The sequence below is a fragment of the Mustela nivalis genome, assembly GCF_964662115.1.
Source record: "Mustela nivalis genome assembly, chromosome: 3".
Taxonomy (NCBI): domain Eukaryota; kingdom Metazoa; phylum Chordata; class Mammalia; order Carnivora; family Mustelidae; genus Mustela; species Mustela nivalis.
The window spans coordinates 5,627,066-5,653,854 of NC_139022.1; positions in this window are offsets into that span (position 1 = coordinate 5,627,066).

Here is a 26,789-nt window from a genome sequence, read left to right on the forward strand (position 1 = left end):
AGAAACATGCAAAGTCCCTGAGCCTACCCAATATTGGCAGCCGCTCTGAATGCAAGTACGCAGTCTGAAACACTCTGATCACCTACATCCAGGAAGAGAGCCAAATCAATGGTCCTGTGTCAGAATAGTGAACCTCACATGGCCCTAGGATGTCATGGGAACCTCAGACATCTGTCCTCAGAGGCCTGTTTTGGAATGCGAACTTATAATACAACATGTGCTCCCTGGCCGACAGAACAGAACATCTCCTGTCCCCAGAAGGAAACCGTGCCCTTCCATCTGTGCCAAAACCCAGGGTAGTAGAATCCCGCACAGCACCAGCCTTAGCCACCAGCACATTCTAATATCTCCCTAGTAACAAACCAGCATTGTGGCCCATCCTCAAGAGATTCCAAGTAAACTCAAGGACTTGGTCCTTCACCCCAGAGCCACCAGAATGAAACTACCATGTTTCTCAGATGCAATGCTCAATGGAGGTGTGCTTTTCAGACATCCTTGCGGGAGAGCTCTGCTATCCAGACTTTAAACATGGGGGACACGGGAGCAAACAAACCTGACTCCAACTGTCCAGTAGAAGCAAACCTTCCTGTTTGGAGCATCTCACAGACCTCAGCGTGGGAAATTCTCCATGGCCTCTTGACGCCACCCCTCGATTTGTCAGTCATCAAGACACAAACTCCAGTGTGAGCCAATATCTGACATCCGCCCCTACTCAGGTGCTGGATATCGCTAAATAGCTGCTGCACATTGGAACTCCCTTCCGCTTGTCACTGAATTGGACTGTAGCCTGTGTTTACAATTCCATTCTCACCCTACTGGTCCCCAAGGCCTCTTGATAGGATATTCAGCAGCCACAATGCAGCATTCTGCCTTCCCCATAAAAAGACGTGCCTGGTGAATCTTACCAGAAACCCCACAGGAGGAACAATCTGTTCGGCCCTCGAGGGAACCCCGATTTATTGGTGCCCTGGGCACTAGTGCTGTGTCTGATAGAACCTGACCCCCGACCTAGTGTCTGCCACCCAGAGAGCGGGGCCTTTATCCAGCATGTTAGTTTGGCCATGGCCCAAGTCTGTCCTCTCTACCCATCCTTTGTATTCAGGCACCTGTCCCAAGACCTTTGTGAGAATCCCTGCCAAAGGGGGAGCCTGAAGCACAATAGAGAACTCTTCCTTCCACATGGCAGGAAACTTGGCAGTTGGGATGGGAGTCCAACCCTCAAGTGGGAGCCTGCTGCATGGACAATGAGACCACTCCCACTCATGAGGGCTGCACTGGGCAGAAGCAGGTAATGTGACCCTCAGAATGAACAGGATTTCAAACAAGCCCTCTCATTTCTACCACCAGGATTCTGCATTGCAGGTCTGATATGCCCCTAGGCCCAAATCCTAACCCTTGGTTGGATTTTCTAGGTGCCCAAACCCAGATCCCGCCTATGGATTCCCCGAATTGGGGCAGCTCTAAATTGGAAAACAGCACTCTTCCCTTCCACGAAAAAGCCACCAAACTTTGGGGAGCTGCAAGGATCATTAGAGAGGAAAAGTCTCCCATGGACCCATGAGACCACACCTGCAATCCGAGGCCATCCTGGACATACAATCCAGATAGAAAAGCGTGTGCTACTTTCTTCAAGGCCTCCTAATTACAGTTCCTGATGAGCTGCCCTCTTGGTCTATTCATTGGGCCTGTGATCACCTCACCACACACCCTAACCCAAATTTGTTTTTGCAGACTTCTCTCCTAAAACCATGGGTAAAATGCCCTCCAAGATGGGGTCTGTGGTTCCACACCACAGGACTGTGCCTATCATCCCCAAGGAAACTGTCCCTTTCACAAACGCCCAAAACTTCCAGATTAGGAGATACCTGCAAGACCCCTGATCCCACTCCAATATTGGTGGCTTCTCTTTATGAATATGTGCAGTTGGAAACCCTCATCACTTACATCCAGGCACACAGCCATGTCAATGGTCCTGAATCAGAAGATTGAATCTGACATGCCCCTAGGACCACATTGGAAACCTATATTAGGATTTCAGACATATGTACTCAGGAATACCAACTTATGATACAACATGTTCTGGAATACCAACTTATGATACAACATGTGGTTCCTGAGCCACACAACAGAACATCTCCTGTCCTCAGAAGGAAACCTACTTCTATCTGAGCCAAACCCTCAGGGTAGGAGAATCATGCACAGCACCTTAGCCACCAGCACATTCTAAGATCTCCCAGATAACAAACCAGCATTGTGGCCCATCTGCAAGAGATTCCATGTCAACTCAAGGCCTTGGTCCTTCGCAAAAGAGCCACCAAAACGAACCTGCCATGTTCCCCAGCTGCAGTGGTCAATGATGGTGTGCTTTCCAGGCATCCATGCTGGACTGCTCTGCTACCCAGACTTTCCACATGGGGGACCCTGGATCAAATAAAGCAGACTCCATCTGTCCCATAGTAGGAAACCTTGCTGTTTGGAGCATCCCACAAGCCTTAGCGGGGGAAATCTTCCATGGGCTCTTGATGCCACCCCTCCATTTGTTGTTCATCATAGACACAAACTCTAGTGTGAGGAAACATCTGACATCCGCCCTTACTCAGTTGCTGGATATCTCGAAAAAGACCCTTCACACTGGAACTGCCTTCTGCTTGGCACTGAATTGTACAGTAGCCTGTGTTTACAATTCCATCTTCACCCTACTGGTCCCCACACCCTCTTGATATTGAATTCCGGAGCCACAATGCAGCATTTAGCCTCCAAAATAGAAAGAAGAAGTGCCTGCTGAGTCTTCCCAGAATCCCCACATGAGGATCAATCTGCTCGGCTCTTGAGAGAACCCCGATTTATGGGTCATCCTGGCCACTAGTATTGTGTCTGACAGAGCCTGAGCTCTGACCTAGTGTCAGTCACCCAGAGAGAGGACCCCATATCTAGCATGTGGGACTGGCTATGGTCCGAGTCAGTCACCTCTACCTATCCTAGTATTCTGGCATATTTCCCCAGACTTTGCTGGAATCTTTCCAATGCGAGAATCTGAAGCACAATAGAGTACTACTACTTCTTGGTAAAAGGAAACCTGGCTATTGGGATTGGTGTCCAGCCCTCAAAGTAGGATACAGGTGCATGGCCAATGTGACCACGCCAACTCCTGAGGGCTGCCCAGGGCACAAACAACCCTTGTGACCCTCACCTGAGTATGCTCTCAAACAAACCCTCTCAGTTCCACCACTAGGTTCCCGTATTGCAGGCCTGGTACTCCCCTAGGCCCAAATCCTAACACTTGGTGGGATTTTCCAAGCGCCCAGACCTAAAGCCCATCTCTGGAATCCCTGTTTTGGAGCACTGCATCTTGTGTTTACAATTCCATCCTCACCACAATTGTCCCCAAGCCCTCTTGATAGGGAATTCTGAAGGCACAACGCAGCATTTTGCCTGCCCTATAGAAAGAAGAAGTGCCTGGTGAGTCTGCCAAGATCCCCCACATGAGGATCCACCTTCATGGCCCTCAAAAATGCCCTAATATCATAGGCCACCATGGGCACTAAAGCTCTGTCTGACATAGCCTGATCCACGAACTACAGTCAGCCACCTAGACATTGGGCCCCATATCCTACAATTGGAAACTGCCATGGCCCGAAACTGCCAGCTCTGCTCAACCTGGTTATTCAGGCATCTGTCCCCAGAATTTAGCCCAAATCCCTTCCTATGGGGGAACTTGAGGCACAAGTGTTCTCCTTCCTGATGGCAGGAAATATGGCCTGTGAAATGGGTGTCCAACCCTCAGAATGGGAACCAGCTTCATGGGCCTTGAGACCACAGTCACTCATGGGAGACGCCCTGGGCACAAAAAGGCATTGAGAGCCTGCTTTCAAAAAAAAAACAAAAACAAAAACAAAAAACCTTGGTAACTGCACCAGGTGTCTGCATAGTGAGCTTACCAGAATGTTACGACCAAATCCTCTCCCTTGTTGGTGTTTTCCAGGCACCAAGACCCAGAAACTGTCTCCAGAATCTCTTTTTTTTGGGTTCCCCTGAGACTGAAAACAGCAGTCTTTCCTTCCCCCAGTGATTCCAAACTCTTGGGGGCTGGGCAGAATACCCAGAGATGAAGAATCTCCCATGGCCCCATAAAGACACCCCTATATTTTGCTGCGGTCCTGGACACAGAATCCACACAAAATAGGCTGCACTACCGCCTCCATGACACCTTAATTTCAGTACACTATGATCTTCCCTCAGGGCCTGTGATCACCTCGGCCCTCACCCTAACCCTAGGTCACGATTGCAGATTTCTGTCCCCAAAGCCCTGAGCCACATGCCCTCCATGATGGTGCCTCTGGTGCAACAAGAGATGATTGTGCCTACCCTCCATAAGGAGTCTCTACACTTAACTATTGCCCAAACACTGAAGATTAAGAGCTAAGTAAAAGCCCCGGAGAACATGTCAATTTCAAAGGACACTCTGGACTGAAATGCGTCTTCTGACACACAATGAGCACCTGCCTGCAGGCAGACATCCAAGTCAAAAGCCCAGAGTCAGAAGATTGAACCTGACATGCTCCTAGGACTTCATCGATACCGTATCTTAGATTTTCAGGTGCCAGTCCCCAGAGGCCTCTTCTCCAATACTAATTTATATTCCAACATGTGGTCCCTGAGCCAGACTACAGAACCCCTCCTGTCCCCAGAAGGATACCTTGCTCTTGGTAGCTCAGTGTAGGAGACTGAGTGTAGGAGAATCCTGCATGGACCCTGACTACCCCAGCATTCTAACATCTCCATGGATAAAAACCAGCTTTTTGATCCAACAGCATGAAACTCCATGTCATTTCAAGCCAGAAGGAACTTTTCCCCAGAGCCACCATATTGAACCTGCCATGTTCCTAAGCTTCAACTGTCAATGGAGGTGTGCTTTCCAGGGATCCATGTCGGAGAGCTCTGCTACCCAAACTTTCCATATGGGGTACGGTGGAGCAAAAAAAAAAACAGACTCGCCCTGTCCAGTAGAAGGAATCTTTGCTGTTTGGAGCATCTCACAAGCCCCAGCGTGGGAAATCCTCCATGGTCTCATGACGCCACCATCCATTTGGTGGTTATCATAAACACAAACTCCAGTATGAGCAAATATCTGACATCTGCCCTTACTCAGGTGCTGGATATCTTGAATCAGCCACTACACACTGGAACTGCCTTCTGCTTGGCATTGAATTTAACCATAGCTTGTGTTGACAATTCTATCCTCACCTTCCTGGTTCACATCCCCTTTGATAGGGACTTCTGGAGCCACAGCTCAGAATTCTGCATGCCCCACAGAAAGAAGAAGTGCCTGGTGAAGTGCCCAGAAACTGCACATGAGGATCCACCTGCATGGCCCTCAATGGCACCCTAATATCATAGGCCACCAAGAGAACTCAGGCTTTGTCTGATAGAGCCTGAGCCACGACCTCTAGTCTGGCATGTGGGCAGTAGGCCCCATAACCTGCTGGTGGGACCTGCCTTGTCCCAAAGCCGTCACATCTACTCAACCTGGATAGTGAGGCATCTCTCCCCAGACCGTAGCTCAAATCCCTGAATATGGGGGAACCTGATGCACAAGAGTACTCCTCATTCCAAATGGCAGGAAACCTGGCTGTTGAGATGGGTGTCCAACCCTCAGAGTGGGAACCATCTGCATGGACTATGAGACCACGGCCACTCTTAATAGCCTCCCTGGACACAAACAGAAATTGTGATCCTCAGCATGAGGCTGCTTTCAACAAACGCCCTGTAGCTAGACCTGGAGACTGCCAAGCATGCCTTCAATGTCCCTAGAACCAAACGCTCATCCTCGTTCTTGTTTCATGGCACCCAGACCCCGAGCCTGTCTCTGGAATCCCACATTTGGGTATTCCCTGAGACGGAAAACAGCAGTCTTCCCTTCCACCAGAGACACCAAACTCTTAGGAGCTGGGCAGAATCCCCAGAGACGAAGAATCTCCCCTGGCCTCTGAGCGCACTGCTACAATTTGCGACCATCCTGGACATACAATCCCGACAGAAAAGCCTGCACTATGGCCTCTAAGAAACCGTGATTTCAGTACACTATGAAATGCCCTCAGGGCCTGCATATCAGGCCTGTGATCACCTCGGCCCCCACCATAACCCCAGTTTGCATTTGCAGATTTCTGTCCTCAAAGCACTGGCCCACATGCCTTCCAGGATGGGGCCTCTGGTACAGCACCACACCACTGTGCCTACCCTCCCGAAGGAAAATCTTCCCTTCACTGTTACCCAAACCCTAAAGATAAGGAGAAATGTACAAAGCCCCTGAGCCCACCTCAATTGCGAGGAAAACTCTGGACCAAAATGAGCATTCTGGCAAACCATGAGCAACTGCCTCCATGTAGACATCCATATAAGAGGACCTGAGTCAGAAGATTGAACCTGACATGGCCCTAGTACGTCATCCATACCATAGATTAGATTTTCAAGCGCCTGTCCCCAGAGACCTTTTCTCCAATACCAACTTATATTCCAACATGTGATCCATGAGACACACAACAGAACCTCTCCTGTCCCCAGTAGGATAGCTTGCTCTTGGTAGCTATGTCCAAGACTCAGTGTAGGAGAATCCTGCATGGCCCCTGACCACCTCAACATTCTATCATCTCTCTGGATACAAACCAGCATTATGATCCAACAGCATGGAACTCCATGTCAACTCAGGCCGCTTGGAACTTCACCCCAGAGTCACCAGAACAAACCAGCCATGTTCCTCAGCTGTAATGGTCAATGGAGATGTGCATTCAGATATCCATGAGGGAGAGCTCGGCTACACAGACTTCCCATATTGGGGACCCTGAAGCAAACAAACCAGACTCCACCGGTCCATTAAAAGTAAACATTGCTGTTTGGAGCATCTCACAAATCACAGCATGGGAAATCCTTCAAGGCTTATGACTCCACCCTTCCATTTGGCAGTCATCATAGACACAAGCTCCAGTGTGAGAAAACATCTGATATACACACTTACTCACGTGCTGGATATCTCATATCAGCTGCTGCACACTGGAACTGCCTTCTGCTTGTCACTGCATTTAACCTTAGCATGTGTTTACAATTCCATCCTCACCCTCCTTCTGCCCACGCCCTCTTGATAGGGAATTCTTGAACCACAACACAGCATTCTTCTTGCCCCACAGAAGAAGAAGTGCCTGGTGAGTCTGCCCAGAAACCCCACATTAGGATCCACCAGCATGGCCCTTGATGGAACCTGAATATCTTAGGTCGCCATGGGCACTGAGGCCCACGACCTCCAGTCAGCCATGCAGACAGTGGGCCCCATATCCTGCAGGTGGGACCTGCCATGGCCCGAAGCCGTCATATCTACTCAACCTGGATATTCAGGCATCTCTTCCCAGAACATAGCTCAGTTCCCTGACTATGGGGGAAAGTGAATCACAGGAGTAGTCCTCCTTCCCGATTGCAGGACATCTGGCTCTTGAGATCGGTGTCTAATCCTCAGAGTGGAAACCAGCTGCATGGCCCATGAGACCATAGTCACTCATGGGAGCCACCCTGGGCACAAACAGGCATTGTGACCCTCAGTGTGAGCCTGCTTTCAAACAAATCCCCTCAGTAGCAGGACCAGGACCCTTGCAGAGCAGACCTGCCAGGTCGCTAGGGCCAATGACTCGACCCCGTTCATGTTTTCCAGGAGCCCAGACTCAGAACCTGTCCCCTCTTTTGGTGGTCCCCTGAGATGGAAAACAGCAGTCTTACCTTCCCACAGAGACACCAAACTCTTGGGAGCTGGGTAGAATCCCCTGAGACGAAGAATCTCTCATGGCTCCATGAAGACACCCATACATTTTGCAATCGTCTTGGACACACAATCCAAACAGAAAAGCTTGTGCTACCACATCCATGACTCCTTAATTTCAATACACTATGAGCTGTACTCAGGACCTGCAGATAAGGCCTGTGATCACCTCAGCCCTCACCCTAATCCTAGTTTGCGTTTGCAGATTTCTGTCCCCAAAGCCAGGCCCATATGCCCTCTGGTATGGGGTCTCTGGAGCCACACCAGACAAGTGTGCATACCTTCCTGAAGGAAACTCTGCCCTTCACTGTTGCCAAAATGCTGAAGATTAGGAGCAAAGTATAAAGACCCTGAGCCCACCTCAATTCAAAGAAAAACTCTGGACCCAAATGCACATTCTGACACACAATGAGGACCTCCTCCAGGCAGACATCCAAGTCAAAGGCCCTGAGTTAGAAGATTGAACCTGACATGCCTCTAGTACTTCATCTATACCCAAGCTTAGGTTTTCAGGAGCCTATCTCCAGGGGCCTGTTACCCAATATCAACTTATATTCCAACATGTGGTCCCTGAGCCACACTACAGAACCCCTCCTGTCCCCAGAAGGATAAGTTGCTTCTGGTAGCTGTGTCCAAGACTCAGTGTAGGAGAATCCTCAATGGGCCCCTGACCACTCCAACATTCTAACGTCTCCCTGGATACAAACCAGCAATGTGATCCAACAGCATGAAATTCATTGTCATCACAGGCCTCCTGGAACTTCGCCCCAGAAACACCAGATCGATCTTACTATGTTCGTCAGCTGCAATGGTCAATGGAGTTGTGCTTTCCTGGCATCTAAGCGGGATGGCTCTGCTACCCAAACTTCCCATATGGGGGACCCTGGAGCAAACAAACCAGACTCCCCCTGTCCAGTAGAAGGAAACTTTGCTGTTTGGAGCATCTCTCATGCCCCAGCATGGGAAATCCTACATGGCCTCAGGACGCCACATTGCCATTTGTTTGTCATCATAGACACAAACTCCAGTGTGAGCAAGCATCTGGCATCCGCCCTTAGTCAGATGCTGGATATCTCGAATCAGCCGCTGCACACTGAAACTGCCTACTGCGTGGCACTGAATTTAACCATAGCTTGTGTTTACAACTCCATCCTCACCCTCCTGGTCCTAAAACCCTTTTGATAGGTAATTCTGGAGCCACAACACAGCATTCTGCCTACCCCACAGAAAGAAGGCCTGCCTGGTGATTCTGCCTAGAAACCCCACATGAGGATACACCTGAATGTCACTCCATGGCACACTAACATCATATGCTGCCATGGTCACTCAGGCTCTGTCTGACACAGCCTGAACCACAACCTCCAGAGAGCCATGAAGACAGAGGGCCCCGTATTCTGCAGGTGGTAAATGCTGTGGCCCGAAGCTCTCATCTCTACTCAACCTGGGTATTCTGGCTTCTATCCGCAGACCATAGCTCAATCCCTGCCTATATGGGAACCTGAAGCACAAGAGTATTCCTCCTTTCCAGTGGCAGGAAATCTGGCTGTTGAGATGGGTGGCCAACCCTCAGTGTGGGAACTAGCTGCATGGCCCATGAGAACACGGTCACTCATGGGAGCCGCCTTGGGCACCAAAAGGCATTTTGACTCTCAGGTGAGCCTGCTTTCAAACAAACACCCTCGGTATCTGGACCAGGATCCCGCAGAACGGGCCTGCCAGGTTCCTAGGTCCAAATCCTCACTCTCATTCATATTTTCCAGGCACCCAGACCCAGGATCTGTATCTGGAATCCCTTTTGTGTGGGTCCCTGAGACGGAAAACAACAGTCTTCCCTTCCCCCAGAGACCAAACTCTTGGGTGCTGGGTAGAATCTCCAGAGATGAAGAATCTCCCATGGCCCCATGAAGATACGCCTATACTTTGCGACCACCTGGACACACAATCCAGACAGAAAAGCCTGTGTTACCGCCTCTATGACACCTTAATTTCAGTACACTATGAGCTGCACTCAGGGCCTGCATATCGGGTCTGTAACCACCTCAGCCCTCACCCAAACCTTGCTTGCATTTACAGATTTCTGTCCTCAAAGCCCTGGCCCACATGCTTTCCAGGATGGGGCCTCTGGTGCAAGACTGGACGATTGTGACTACCCTCCTGAAGGAATGTCTACCCTTTACTGTTGCCCAATCTATGAAGATTTGGAGCAAAGTAGAAAGCCCCTGAGCACACCTTAATTTGGAAGAACGATCTGAACCCAAATGCACATTCTGACACACAATGATATCCTGCCTCCTGGCAGACATACAAGTAAAAGGCCCTGAGTCAGAAGATTGAACCTGACATGCCCCTAGGACTTCATCGATACCCAAGCTTAGATTTTCAATCATCTGTTCCCAGAGGTGTCTTCTCAAATATCAACTTATATTCCAAAATGTGGTTCCTGAGCCACAAAACAGAACCCCTCCAGTCCCCAGTAGGATACCTTACTCTTGGTAGCTATGTCCAAGACTCAGTGTAGGAGAATCTTACATGGCCTCTGACCACCCCAATGTTCTAACGTCTCCCTGGATACAAACCAGCATTGTGATCCAACAGCATGAAACTCCGTGTCAACTCAGGCTGCTTGGAAATTCGCCCCAGAGCCACCAGATCGAAACTGCTATGTTCCTCAGCTCCAATGATCAATGGAGTTCTGCTTTTTAGGCATCCATGCGGGAGAGCTGTGCTACAATACTTTCCACATGGGGAACCCTGAAGCAAAAAAAAAAAAAACAGAATACCTGGAGGAGGAGTCAAGATGGCAGAGAAGTAGCAGGCTGAAACTACTTCAGCTACCAAGAGATCAGCTACATAGCTTATCTAAAGATTGCAAACACCTACAAATCCAATGGCAGATCGAAGAGAAGAAGAACAGCAATTCTAGAAACAGAAAATCAACCACTTCCTGAAAGGTAAGACTGGAGGAGAAGTGAATCCAAAGCAACAGAAGATGGACCCCGGGGCGAGGGGCTGGCTCCCAGCAAGCAGCAGAGCAACGGAGCACAAAATCAGGACTTTTAAAAGTCTGCTCCGCTGAGGGACATCGGTCCAGAGGCTAATCCAGGGTGAAGCCGACGTGGGCTCAGTGTGGCCTTAGGTCCCCCAGGGTCACAGAAGGATCAGGGGGTGTCTGAGTGTCACAGAGCTTATAGGTATTAGAACAGCGAAGCCGGCTACAGAGACAGAGCCGAGGGGTGAGCTTCCAGCTCAGGGTTACCTTGAACCGATCGCAGTCTCGGTGAGCTTGGAGCATGGCCAGAGGCCAGGGAGACGGGAGTAATTGGGCACGGTTCTCTGAGGGCACACTGAGGAGTGGGGCCCTGGGAACTCAGCTCCTCCGGGCAGGAGACCGGGAGGGGGCCATTTTCATTCCCGTCCTCCAGAACTCTACAGAAAGCGCTCATGGAACAAAGGCTCCCAAAAGCGAAACCGAGTGGATGACCCAACCCGACCCCTGGTAAGGGCGGTGCAATTCTGCCTAGAGCAAAGACGCTTGAGAATCACTACAGCAGGCTCCTCCCCCAAACGATCAACAAGAAATCCAGCCAGGATCAAGTACACCTACCAAGGAGTGCAGTTTCAATACCAATCAGAGCAGCGGAATTCCAGAGGAGGAGAAAGCAAAGCACGTAACTCATGGCTTTCTCCCCATGATTCTTTAGTCTTGCAGTTAATTTAAATTTTTTTTTTATTTTTCAATTTTTTTCTCTTCTTCTGCTAAATATTAACTTTTATGCCTCTCTTTTTTAATGCTTTTTCACTAATTTATCTAATATATACATATTTTATTTTATATACTTTTATTGGTTTTCTTTTTTTGTTGTTTCTTTTCTTTGATTTTTTAATTTTATTTCTTTCTGAACCTCTTTTTATCCCCTTTCTCCCACCTCAAGATTTGGGATCTCTTCTGATTTGCTTAAAGCATATTTTCCTGGGGTTGTAGCCACCCTTTTAGTATTTTACTTGCACCTTCAAATTCTCTTATCTGGACAAAATGACAAGGCGGAAAAACTCACCACAAAGGAAAAAAAAAAAAAAAAAAAAAAAAGAACAAGAGGCAGTACCAAAAGCTAGGGACCTAACCAATACAGACATTGGTAATATGTCAGAACTAGAGTTCAGATTGATGATTCTCAAGGTTCTAGCTGGGCTCGAAAAAGGCATGGAAGATATTAGAGAAACCCTCTCGGGAGATATAAAAGCCCTTTCTGCAGAAATAAAAGAACTAAAATCTAACAAAGTAGAAATTTAAAAAAAGCTATTAACGGGGTGCAATAAAAAATGGATGCTCTCACTGCTAGGATAAATGAGGCAGAAGAAAGAATTAGCAAAATAGAAGACCAAATGACAGAGAATAAAGAAGCTGAGAAAAAGAGGGACAAAAAGCTACTGGACCACGAGGGGAGAATTCGAGAGATAAGTGACACCATAAGACAAAACAACATTAGAATAATTGGATTCCAAAAGAAGGATAAAGAGAGAGAGGAGCAGAAGGTATACTGGAAAGAATTATTGGAGAGAATTCCCCCAATATGGCAAAGGGAACAAGCATCAAAATCCAGGAGGTGCAGAGAACCCCCCCTCAAAATCAATGCGAATAGGTCCACACCCTGTCACCTAATAGTAAAATTTACAAGTCTTAGTGACAAAGAGAAAATCCTGAAAGCAGCCCGGGAAAAGAAGTCTGTAACATACAATGGTAAAAATATTAGATTGGCAGCAGACTTATCCAGAGACCTGGCAGGCCAGAAAGAGCTGGCATGATATATTCTCAGCACTAAATGAGAAAAACATGCAGCCAATAATACTATATCCAGCTAGGCTATCATTGAAAATAGAAGAAGAGATTAAAAGCTTCCAGGACAACCAAAAACGGAAAGAATTTGCAAACACCAAACCAGCTCTACAGGAAATATTGAAAGGGGTCCTCTAAGCAAAGAGAGAGCCTAAAAGTAGTAGATCAGAAAGGAACAGAGACAATATACAGTAACAATCACCTTACAGGCAATACAATGGCACTAAATTCATATCTCTCAATAGTTACCCTGAATGTTAATGGGATAAATTCCACAATAAAAAGACACAGGGTATCAGAATGGATAAAAAAAAAAATCTATATGTTGCCTACAAGAAACTCATTTTAAACCCGAAGACACCTCCAGATTTAAAGTGAGGGTGTGGAAAAGAATTTACCATGCTAATGGACATCAGAAGAAAGCAGGAGTGGCAATCTTTATATCAAATCAATTCCATTTTAAGCCAAAGACTATAATAAGAGGTGAGGAAGGACAATATATCATACTCAAAGGATCTGTCCAACAAAAATATCTAACAATTTTAAATATCTATGCCCCCAATGTGGGAGCAGCCAACTATATAAACCAATTAATAACAAAATCAAAGAAACACATCAACAACAATACAATAATAGTAGGGGACTTTAACACTCCCCTTGCTGAAATGGATAGATCATCCAAGCAAAAGATCAACAAGGAAATAAAGGCCTTAAATGACACACTGGACCAGATGAACATCACAGATATACTCAGAACATTTTATCCCAAAGCATCAGAATACACATTCTTCTCTAGTGCACATGGAATATTCTCCAGAATAGATCACATCCTCGGTCCTAAATCAGGTCTCAACCAGTATCAAAATATTGGGATCATACCCTGCATATTTTCAGACCACAATGCTCTGAAGCTAGAACTCGATCACAAGAGTAAATTTGAAAAGAACTCAAATACATGGAGATTAAACAGCATCCTTCTAACGAATGAGTGGGTCAACCAGGAAATTAAAGAAGAATTGAAAAAATTTATGGAAACAAATGTTAATGAAAACACAACAGTTCAAAATCTGTGGGACACTTAAAGGTAGTCCTGAGAAGAAAATATATAGCTGTACAGCCTTTCTCAAGAAACAAGAAAGGTCTCAGGTGAACAACCTAACCCTACACTTAAAGGATCTGGAGAAAGAACAAGAAAGAAAGCATAAACCCAGAAGGAGAAGAGAAATCATAAAGATCAGAGCAAAAATCAATGAAATAGAAACCAAAACAAACAAACAAACAAACAAATAAACAAACAAGCAAACAAAAACAAATAAAACTAGGAGCTGGTCTTTGAAAGAATTATTAATATTGATAAACTCCTTGCCAGACTTATCAAAAAGGAAAGGGAAAAGTACCCAAATGAATAAAACCATGAATGAAAGAGAAGAGATCACAACTAACACCAAAGAAATACAGACAATTATAAGAACATACTATGAACAAGTTTAAATCAACAAATTTGACAATCTGGAAGAAATGGATGCATTCCTAGAGACATATAAACTACCACAACTGAACCAGGAAGAAATAGCCTGAATGGGCCCATAACCAGTAAGGAGATTGAAACAGTCATCAAAAATCTCCAAACAAACAAAAGCCCAGGCCCAGATGGCTTCCCGGGGAGATTCTACCAAACATTTAGAGAAGAACTAATTCCTATTCTCCTGAAACTGTTCCAAAAAATAGGAATGGAAAGAAAACATCAAAACTCATGTTATGAGGCCAGGATCACCTTGATCCCAAAACCAGACAAGGATCCCATCAAAAAAGAGAACTAAAGACCAACATCCTTGATGAACACAGATGCAAAAATTCTCACCAAAATACTAGCCAATAGGATTCAACAGTACATTAAAAGGATTATTCACCAGGACCAATGGGATTTATCAGGAATGCAAGGTTGGTTCAACATCCACAAATGTAATACAACACATCAATAAAAGAAAGAACAAGAACCATATGATATTCTCAATAGATGCTGAAAAAGCATTTGACGATGTACAGCATCCCTTCCTGATCAAAACTCTTCTAAGTGTAGTGATAGAGGGCACATACCTCAATATCATCAAAGCCATTTATGAAAAACCCACCGCAAATATCATTCTCAATGGAGAAAATCTGAAAGCTTTTCCACTAAGGTCAGGAACACGGCAGGGATGTCCATTATCACCACTGCTATTCAACATAGTACTAGAAGTCCTAGCCTCAGCAATCAGACAACAACAGGAAATTAAAGGCATCCAAATTGGCAAAGAAGACGTCAAACTATCACTCTCTGCAGATGATATGATACTATATGAGGAAAACCCAAAAGACTCCACTCCAAAACTGCTAGAACTTGAACAGGAATTTAGTAAAGTATCAGGATATAAAATCAATGCCCAGAAATCAGTTGCATTTCTCTACACCAACAACAAGATAGAAGAAAGAGACATTAAGGGGTTGATCCCATTTAAAATTGAACACAAAACCATAAGATACCTAGGAGTAAACCTAACCAAAGAGGCAAAGAATCTATATTCTAAACTCTATAAAGTACTCATGAAATAAATTGAGGAAGACATAAAGAATTGGAAAAATTTTCCATGCTCCTGGATTGGAAGAATAAATATTGTGAAAATGTCTAAGCTACCGAAAGCAATCTACACATTTAATGCAATTCCTATTAAAGTACCATCCATCTTTTTCAAAGAAATGGAACAAATAATTCTGAAATTTATATGGACCCAGAAAAGACCTCGAATAGTCAAAGGAATATTGAAAAGGAAGCCAAAGTTGGTGGCATCAAAATTCCAGACTTCAAGCTCTATTACAAAGCTGTCATAATCAAGACAGCAGAATACTGGCACAAAAACAGACACATAGATCAATGTAACAGAATAGAAAGCCCAAAAATAGACCTTCAACTCTATGGTCAACTAATCTTCAACAAAGCAGGAAAGAATGTCCAATGGAAAAAAAAGACAGCCTTTTCAATAAATGGTGTTGGGAAAATTGGACAGCAACATGCAGAAAAATGTAATTGGACCATTTCCTTACACCACACAAGAAAATAGACTCAAAATGGATGAAGGACCTCAATGTAAGAAAGGAGTCCATCAAAATCTTTGAGGAGAACACAGGCAGCAACCTCTATGACCCCAGTCTCAGCAACATCTTCCTAGGAACATCACAAAAGGCAAGGGAAGCAAGGTCAAAAATGTACTCTTTGGATTTCATCAAGATCAAAAGCTTTTGCACAGCAAAGGAAACAGTTAACAAAACCAAAAGACAACTGACAGGATGGGAGAAGATATTTGCAAATGACATATCAGATAAAGGGCTAGTGTCCAAAATCTATAAAGAACTTAGCAAACTCAACACCCAAATAACTAATAATCCAATTAAGAAATGGACAGAGAACATGAACAGACATTTCGGAAAAGAAGACATCCAGATGGCCAACAGACACATGAAAAAATGCTGCATATCACCTGGCATCAGGGAAATATAAATCAAAACCACAATGAGATATCACCTCACACCCGTCAGAATGACTAAAATCAACAAGTCAGGAAATGACAGATGTTGGCGAGGATGTGGACAAAGGGGAACCCTCCTACACTGTTGGTGGGAATACAAGCTGGTGCAACCACTCTGTAAAACAGCATGGAGGTTCCTCAAAGTGTTGAAAATAGAACTACCCTATAACTCAGCAATTGCACTACTGGTTATTAACCCTAAATATACAAACGTAGTGATCCAAAGGGGCACATGCACCCGAATGTTAATAGCAGCAATGTCCACAATAGCCAAACTATGGAAAGAACCTAGATGTCCATCAACAGATGGATGGCTAAAGAAGTAGTGGTATATATATACACAATGGAATACTTTGCAGTCATCAAAAGAAATGAAATCTTGCCATTTGCAATTACGTGGATGGAACTAGAAGGTATTATGTTTAGCGAAATAAGTCAAGTGGAGAAAGACAACTCTCATATGATATCCCTGATATGAGGAAGTGGTGGTGTAACATGGGGTGTTAAGGGGGTAGGAGAAGAATAAATGAAACAAGATGGGAATGGGAAAAAAAAACCATAAGTGTCTCTTAATCTCATAAAATAAACTGAGGGTTGCTGGAGAGAGGGCGGTTGGGAGAAGAGGGGTGGGGTTATGGATTTTGGGGAGGACATGTGAAGCGTGAAAACCTGGCAATTCACATACCTGTACCCTGGGGGTTAAAAATATATTATATGTTTATAAAAAATTTAAAAAAAATTAAAAAATAACAGAATTCCCCTGTTCAGTCTTGGAAACCTTGATGTTTGGAGCATCTCACAAGCCCCAGTGTGGGAATCCTCCATGGCCTCGTGATGCCACCCCTCCATTTGTTGGTCATCGTAGACACAAACTGCAGGGTGAGCAAGCATCTGACATCAACCATTATTCAGGTCCAGGATATCTCGAATTAGCCACTGCACACTGGAACTGCCTTCTGCTTGGCACTGAAAAACCGGACCTTGTGTTTACAATTCCATACTCAGCTTCCTGGTCAACAAACCCACTTGACAGAGAATTCTGGAGCCATGACGCAGAAATCTGCATGCCCCACAGAAAGAAGTAGTCCCTGGTGCCTTCTTCCCAGAAACCCCACATGAGGATCCACCAGAATGGCCCTCGAAGGTACCCTAATATCATAGGCTGCCATGGGCACTGAGGCTCTGTCTGACACAGCCTGAGCCAAGACCTCCAGTCAGGCACTCAGACAGTGGGCGCCATATCCTGCAGGTGGGACCTGCCATGGCCCAAATATGTCTCGTCTACTCAATCTGGATATTCAGGCCTCTTTCCAAGATTGTAGCTCAAATCCCTGTCTACGGAGTAACCTGAATCACAAGAGTACTCCCCTTCCCAATGGCAGGAATCCTGGCTCTTGAGATATGTGTCTAACCCTCAGACTGGGAACCAGCTGCATGGCCCTTGAGACCATGGCAACTCATGGGAGCCACTCTGGAAACAAAATTGCATTGATACCCTCAGGGTGAGACTGCTTTCAAACAAAACCCCTCGGTAGCTGGACCAGGAGTCCACAGAGTGTGCCAGCCACCCTAGGGTAAAACGCTCACCCTCGTAGGTGTTGTTCAGGTGCCCACACCCAGAACCTGTCTCTTGAATCCCTCTTTTGGGATCCCCTGAGATGGAAAACAGCAGTGTTCCCTTATTCCAGAGACAACAAACTCTTGGGAGCTGAGCAGAATCCCCAGAGCCAAAATATCTCTCATGGCCCCATGAAGCCACCCCTACATTTTGTGACCATCCGGGACAAACAATGCAGACAGAAAAGCCTGCCCTAACGCCTCCATGACTCCTTAACTTCAGTACATTATGAGCTGCCCTAAGGGCCTTCATATCAAGCCTGTGATCACCTTGACCCTCACCCTAACCCTAGTTCCCGTTTGCAGATTTGTCCCTAAACCCCTCATAAAGAAGACTTCCAGGATGGGGCCTCTGGTGCCAAACCGGATGACTGTGCCTACCCTCCTGAAGGAAACTCTGCCCCTCACAGTTGCCCAAACCCTGAAGATTAGGAGCAATGTACAAAATCCGTGAGCATACCTCAATTCTGAGGAAAACTCTGGACCCAAATGTGCAATCTAACACACAGTAAGGACATGCCTCCAGACAGACATCCAAGTCAAAGGCCGTGAGTCAGAAGATGGAACCTGACATGCCCCTAGGACTTCATCGATACCCTAGCTTAGATTTTCAGGTGCCTGTCCCCAGAGGCCTATTCTCCAATGCCAACTTATATTCCAACATGTGGTACCTGAGACACAAAACAGAACCCCTCGTGTCCCAGAAGTATAACTTGCTCTTGATAGTTGTGTCCAAGACTCAGTGTAGGAGAATCTTGCATGGCCCCTGATAACCCCAACATTCTAACGTCTCCCTGGATACAAACCAGCATTGTGATCCAACAGCATGAAACACCATGTCAACTCAGGCCACATCGAACTTTGCCCCAGAGCCAACAAATCAAAAACGTCATGTTCCCCAACTGCAGTGACCAATGGAATTGTGCTTTGAAGGCATCCATGCAGGAGAGCTCTGCACCCAAACATTCCATATAGGGACCCTAGAGCAAATAAAACAGACTCCACCTGTCCAGTAGAAGGAAACCTTGCTATCTGGAGCATCTCACAAGCCCCAGCAAGGGAAATACTCCATGGCCTCTTGACGCCACCCCTCCATTTGGGGGTCATCATAGACACAAACTCCAGTGTGAGCAAGCATCTGACATCCGCCCTTACTCAGATGCTGGATACCTCGCATCAGCTGCTGCACACTGGAGCTTCCTTCCGCTTGGCACTGAATTGAACCGTAGCTTGTGTTTACAATTCCACCCTCACCCTCCTCATCCCCAAACCTCTTGATAGGGAACTTTGGAGCCACAACACTGCATTCTGCCTACCCCACAGAAAGAAGAGGTGCCTGTTGAGTCTACCCGAAACCCCACATGAGGATTCACCTGCCTGGCCCTCGATGGCACCTTAATATCTTAGGCCATCATGGGCACTCAGGCTCTGTCTGACACAGCCTGAGCCACAACCTCCAGACAGCCACGCAGATAGTGGGACCCTTAACCTGCAGGTGGAACCTGTCATAGCCCATAACCATCATCTCTACTCAACAGGCATCTTTCCCAGACCATAGCTCAAATCCCTGCCTATGAGGGAACCTGAAGCACTAGAGTACTCCTTATTCGTGATGGCAGGAAATCTGGCTGTTGAGATGGGTGTCCAAACCTCAGAGTGGGAACCAGCTGCATGGTCCATGAGACCACTGTCACTCAGGGTAGACACCCTAGGCACAAACAGTCATTGTGATCCTCAGCGTGAGCCTGCTTTCAAACAAACACCCTTGGAAGCTGGACCAGGAGCCCGAAGAGCCTGCCTGCAGGTCCCTATGGCCAAATGCTCACCATCATTTGTGTTTTCCTGTCGCCCAGACCAAGAACCTGTCTCTAATCCCTCTTTTGGGAGTCCTCTGAGACGGAAAACAGCAGTCTTCTTTTCTCCCAGAGACACCAAACACTTGGGATCTGGGTAAAATCTCCAGAGACGAAGAATCTCCCATGCCCTCATGAAGCCACCCCTGCCTTTTGCCACCACCCTGGACATAAAATCCTGTCAGAAAAGCCTCTGCTTCCACCTTCATGACACCTTAATTTCAGTACACTATAAACTGTCCTCAGGGCCTGCAGATCAGGCCTCTGATCACCCTGGCCCTCACCATAACCTAGTACACATTTGCAGATTTCTGTCCCCAAAGCTCTGACCCATATGCCCTCCAGGATGGGGCCTCTGGACCCAAACTGGACGAGTATGCCTACCCTCCTGAAGGCATCTGTAACCCTCACTGTTGCAGCAACCCTGAAAATTAAGAGCAAAGTACAAATCCCCCAAGCCCATGTCAATTTCGAAGGATTCTCTGGACTCAAATGCGCATTATGACACACCATGAGCACCTGCCTGCAGGCAGACATCCAAGTCAAAGGCCCTGAGTCATAAGATTGAACCCGACATGCCCTTGGACTACATCGATACCCTAAATTAGATTTTCAGGCTCCTGTACAAAGAGGCCTGTTCTCCAATACCAACTTACATTCCAACATGTGGTCCCTGAGCCACACAACAGAACCCCTCCTATTCCCAGAAGGATACCTTGTTCTTGGTAGCTGTGTCCAAGACTCAGTGTAGGAGAATCCTGCATGGCCCCTGACCACCCCAACATCTAACGTCTCCCCGGATACAAACCAGCATTGTGATCCAACAGCTTGAAACTTCCTGTCAACTCAAACTGCAAGGAACTTCATGCCAGAGCCACCAGATGGAAACTGCCTTGTTCTTCAGGAGCAATGATCAATGGAGGTGTGCTCTCCAGGCATCCATGTGGTGCTATTCTAAGTAAACCTTCCATATGGGGAATGGTGAAGCAAACAAAACAGACTCGCCCTGTCCAGTAGAAGGAAACATTGCTGTTTGGAGCATCTCACAAGCCCCAGTGTGGTACATCCTCCATGGCCTCGTGACGCTACCCATCCATTTGGTGGTCATCATAGACACATACTACAGTGTGAGCAAACATCTGACATCTGCCCTTACTCAGGTGCTGGATATCTCGAATCAGCCACTACACACTGGAACTGCCTTCTGCTTGGCACTGAATTTAACCGTAGCTTCTGTTGACAATTCCATTTTCACCCTCCTGGTTTACAAGTCCTCTTGATAGGTAATTCTGGAGCCACAATGCATAATTCTGCATGCCCCACAGAAAGAAGTACCTGGTGAGTGCCCAGAAACCCAATAGGAGTATCCACCTGCATGGCCCTCGATGGCACCCTAATATCAAAGACCACCAAGGGCACTCAGGCTCTGTTTGACACTGCCTGAGCCACGACCTCCAGTCTAGCACATGGACAGTGGGCCCCATAACCTGCTGGTGGGACCTGCCTTGGCATAAAGCCATCACATCTACTAAACCTGGATATTCAGGCATCTCTCCCCAGACCGTGGCTCAAATCCCTGACTATGGGGGAACCTGATGCACAAGAGTACTCCTCATTCCCGATGGCAGGAAACCTGGCTGTTGACATGGGTGTCCAATCCTCAAAGTGGGAACTAACTGCATGACCCTTGAGACCACAATCACTCATGATAACCTCTCTGGGCACAAACAGACATTGTGACCCTCAGTGTGAGCCTGATTTCAAACAACCCCCCTCGGTAGCTAGACCAGGAGCCTGCCAAGCATGCCTGCCAGGTCCCTAGTGCCAAATGCTCATCCTCATTCGTGTTTCATGGCGGCCAGACCCTGGACCTCTTTCTGGAATCCCACATTTGGGGGTTCCCTGAGACGGAAAACAGCAATCATCCCTTCCCCCAGAGACACCAAATTCTTGGTACTTGATCAGAATCCCCAGAGACGAGGAATCTCCTATGGCCTCATTAAACCACCACTACCATTTGTGACCATCCTGGACACACAATCTTGAAAGAAAAGCTTGTGCTACAGCCTCCAAGACACCTTAATTTCAGTACACTATGAGCTGCTGTCAGGGCCTGCATATCGGGCCTTTGATCACCTTGGCCCTCAACCTAAACCTAGTTCGTGTTTGCAGATTTCTGTCCCCAAAGCCCTGGCCCATAAGCCCTCCATGATGGGGCCTCTGGAGCCACACCGGACGACTATGCCTAACCTCCTGAAGGAAACTCTGCCCTTCACTGTTGCCCAAATCCTGAAAATTAGGAGCAATGTACAAAGCCCCTGAGCCCACCTCAATTGCGAGGAAAATTCTGGACTGAGTTTTCTGGCACACCATGAGCACCTGCCTCCAGGCAGACATCGATGTCAAAGTGCCTGAGTCAGAAGATTGAACCTGACATGCCCCTAGGACTTCATCGATACCATAGATTAGATTTTCAGGCGCCTGTCCCCAGAGACCTTTTCTCCAATACCAACTTCTATTCCAACATGTGGTCTGTGGGGCACACAACAGACCCCTTCTGTCCTTAGTCGGATAGCTTGATCTTGGTAGCTATGTCCAAGACTCAGTGTAGGAGAATCCTGTATGGCCCCTGACCACCTCAACATTCTATCATCTCCCTGGATACAAACCATCATTATGAACCAACAGCATGAAACTCCATGTCAACTCAAGCCGCTTGGAACCTCGCCCCAGAGCCTCGAGATCGAACCTGACTGCAATGGTCAATAGAGGTGTGCTTTCCACGCATCCATATGGGAGAGCTCTGCTACCCAAACTTTCCATATCAGTACACTGGAGCCAACAAACCAGACTTGCCCTGTCTAGTAGAAGAAAACCTTGCTGTTTGGAGCATCTCACAAGCCCCAGTGTGGGAAATCCTCCATGGCCTTGTGATGCACCCCCCTCCATTTGGTGGTATGCATAGACACAAAGTCCATTGTGAGCAAGCATCTGACATCCGCCCTTACTCAGGTGCTGATATCTCGAATCAGCCGGTGCACACTGGCTACCTTCTGCTAGGCACTAAATTTAACTGGAAAACTCGAACTCTGGTGAGGATTGGGAGCATAGAGGCTTGGCAAGCCCCATATGTGGGCTCTTGGTCCAGGCCCTGAGAGGCCTTACTTTGACATGGGGTTCACACTGAGGGTCACAATTCGAGTTTGTGCCCATGTCGGCACTCAAGTTTGGGCATGGCCTCAGGGGCTATGAAGGTTTCTCCTACCCTGAAGGTGTGACTCCATGCCAACAGCAAGCTTTACAGCCATGAGGAAGGAGGAGTTCTGATTTGTGCTTCAGGTACCCACCTGTGTCGGGATTGGATATATCTAGGTTAGGATGTCTGAAAACCCAGGTTGGGAAGAGATGACGCACTAAGGTCATGGCGGTTCCGATGTGCTGGGTGTGCGGCCAGCTGTCTCCTTGTCTCTTTAGATGTCTGGCCTCAAGCTGTGTCAGACAGAGCATTAGTGCCCAGGACAGCCTATCCAATTGGGGTGCAGTAAAGGCCAGAGCAGATGGATCCTCATTTCGGGTTTTTGGAGAGCCCCATAGGGCAACGTTTTTCTTCTGGTGGGCAGGCAGAGGGCTGCGTTGTGGTTCCAGAATTCCCAGTCTGGAGGGCTTGTTGGCCAGGAGTGTGAGGAAGGAAGTCTGAAAACACAAGCTAGCATTAGGTTTGGGGCCGAGGGCATGGCAGGCCCACTCTGCAGAGGCTGAATCGAGATCTCCTGCATCTGAGGTCAGGGCAAGTATCAGACGTTGCCTCAAGCTGCAGTTTGTGTTAATGATGGCCCCTTCCTGAAGAGTGTGGGGCCATCATGAGGCTCGAGAAGTATCCCTACGCTGGGAGTTGTGAGCTACTCCAAACCTCAAGGTTTTCTTCTGGAGGACAGTTGAGTCCTACTGGATGGTTCCAGGACGCCCCATACGGAACAACTTAAGAGCAGGGTTCTATGCATGAATGACTGTAAACGCCATCTCACATTCCCATTGGCTGGTCGGGATAAGGCAACGTCAATCTGCGGGCTCTTGGGCGAGCTACCCAGAGGGCTGAGTTGAAATGGAGTCTCCTGAGGATGAGTCATAATGTGGGTTGGTAGTCATGGAGACCTTAGAATGTGGTGGTGGCTTTGCAGGATTCTCCAACCTGAAGGGTTTGACAGAGCTCCAACAACTCAGCTCAGGCAACGTTTCCTAGGAGAGAACAGGCACAGTCCTGTGGTGTGGCTTCAAAGGACACAACCTGGAGGCTGTGTGTGCCAGGGCTGTGGGGACATACGTCTGAAAAAACAAGCTCGGTTCTGGTTTGGGCCCAAGGTTATGGCAAGCCTGATCTACAGTCTGTGAGGGGATCAGCTCGGGATATGAAAGGAGGGTGAGTGGAAGGCGGTCGCTTAGGTTTTTGTCTCTGGATGTTGGGTCCACAATGGCCGTTTAATGTAGGGGTGGCCTCGTGGGTGGAAGAATAGTATTCCCTCTCTGGTGATTTGCCCAGCTCCCTAGAGTTTGGGTTCATTCTGTGGAAATGGAGGAGTCCTATTTTCTGCCGCAGGTATCCCCCCAATAGGGGGATTGTAGAGTGGAGCAGTGTGTACTGACAACTGGAATACCTGCCCTCTGTTAAGGCCTTTGGGCCTATGGGCATGGCTAGCCCCATATGCCGGCTCTTGGTCCAGCCACTGAAAGGCGTTACTTGAATATGGGACTTACACTGAGGGTCACATCCGTGTCTGTGCCCAAGGCTTCCCTCAAGCACTGGCGTGGCCTCATGTACCACGCAGGTTTTCCTACACTAAACATTGAACAACATGCCAACCACCAGGTTTCTTGCCATGGGGAAGGAGGAATTCTGATTTCTCCATCATGTTCACCCATGGGCAGTTACTGGAGATAAGGTCTAGGTTCCGAAGCCTGAAAACCGTGGATGGGAAGAGATGATGACCTAAGGCCATGGTGGTTCCGATGTGTTCAGTTTGGGTCCAGCTTTCTGGGTGTCGTTTGGGATGTATGGTCTCAGGCTGTGCCAGACCGGGCATTAGTACCCAGGGTAGGCTCTATAATTGTGGTACAGTCAAGCGGGGTGCATTAGGGGTTTCTCGTTAGCAGCATAGGGCAAAGTTTTGGGGTTTCTCGTTAGCAGCATAGGGCAAAGTTTTTCTTCTGGAAGGTAGGCAGAGTGCTGCATTGTGGCTCCGGAATTCCCAAACTGGAGGTCTTGTGGGCCAGGAGTGTGAGGATGGAAGTCTGAGAACAAACTAGGCTTAGGTTTTGGGGCGAGGGCATCATAGGCAAACTCTGTAGAGCTGAATCCAGATCTCGTGCATCTGACGTCAGAGCGAGGATCAGAAGTTGGCTCAGGTTGGAGTTTCTGTCCATTACTGCCCCTTTATAAAGGGGATCATCTCACGAGGCCATGGATGTTTTCCCACGATGGGAGTTGTGAGATGCTCCAAACCGCAATGATGCCTTCTGTGGGACACTAGAGACCTGTTGGATGACTCCAGGACGATCCATATGGAACGACTCCAGAGCAGGGTTCTAAGGATGGATGCCTGGGCAGCCCAGCTCCCATTCCAGTTGTCTCCTAGGAACATGTCAGGTTTGATCTGCTGTCTCTGGGCGAGAAACCAAGGGAAATGAGTTGAAATGGACTCTCCTGAGGATGGGTCATAATGTGGGTTTAAGTCCATGGAAACCTTGGAATGGGGCACTTGACCCGGGTCCCTGAAAGATTCTCCTAACTGGAGCTTTTGACAGAGCTCCAAAGAGTATGTTTCCTATGTGGAGATGAGATTTTTCTGATGTGTGCCTCAGGGATGCCCTATATGCTGGTATTGGAAACAAGGCCTCTGAAGAGAGGTGCCTGAAAACAAATCAATGCATCTTATTAGGGCGTAGGTTCCTGTCTGGTTCAGTCTTCTTCTCTGGGGATATCTGTATACGGGTATGAGGGGAGGTAGTTGCTCTACTTGTGTCAGATCGCCCCTTTTTGTCCTTGGCGCCCTACACTATTGGGATTGCATCAGGGACATTGGCGGTTTCTCCTAATCTGTAGGGTTGTGGCCAATGGAATGGGCAGAATTCCCTTGGAGAGGGCAGACACAGTTCTGAGATGTGGCTCCAGGGGCCCCAGCCTGGAGGGTATGTGTGCCAAGGCTGTGAGGATAGAAGTCTGAAAACACATACTCAACTTAGGATTTGGGACGTAGGTATGGCAGGCCCAATCTATAGACCATGAGGAGAACTCTTTGGGATATGAACAAAGGGTGAGTGTGAGGCACTTGCTCAGGCTTTTGTATCTGGATTTTGTGTTAACAATGGCCGTAGAATGTTGGGGTGGCCTCATGGTCCATGGACGAGTCTCCCTCTCTGGGGATTTGGTCTAATCCCAAGATTTTGGGTACATTCTGTGCGATGGAAAGAGTATTTTCTGTATTTTAACCTCTGGTGTCCCACCAGAAATGGGATTCCAGAGCAGAGCCCTGGGGAGAGGCACGTGGATGACCCGAACTCTGGTTAAGACTGGGAGCCTAGGGGCATAGCAAGCTCCATATGCGGGCTCTTAGTCTAGACACTGAGAGACCTTACTTGAGGACAGGGCTTATGCTGAGGGTCACAATGAGTGTTTCTTCCCAACACGACCCTCATGCATGAACGGGGCCTCCTGGACCATGCTGGTTTCTTCTACACTGAGCATAGGATCACTTGCTGATCACAAGGTTTCTTGCCATTGGAAAAGAGGAGTTCTAATTTCTGCATCACGTTCACCCTCGGCAGTGATTGGAGATAAGGCCTAGATTCTGAAACCTGAAAACCGAGGATGGGAAGAGATGAAGACTTAAGGACCTGGTGAGTCTGATGTGCTCAGTGTGCAGCCAGATGTCTGTGTGTTGGTCAGGATGTCCAGGCTCAGGCTATGTGAGACAGGGCATTAGTGCCAAGGGTAGACTGTACAATTTGGATAAAGTTGAGTGGAATGCAGGGTGATCCTTATTTGGAGATTATGGGCATTCCCATAGGGCAACAATTTACTTCTGGATGACAGGCAGAATGCTGCATTGTGGCTTCGGTTTTCCCAA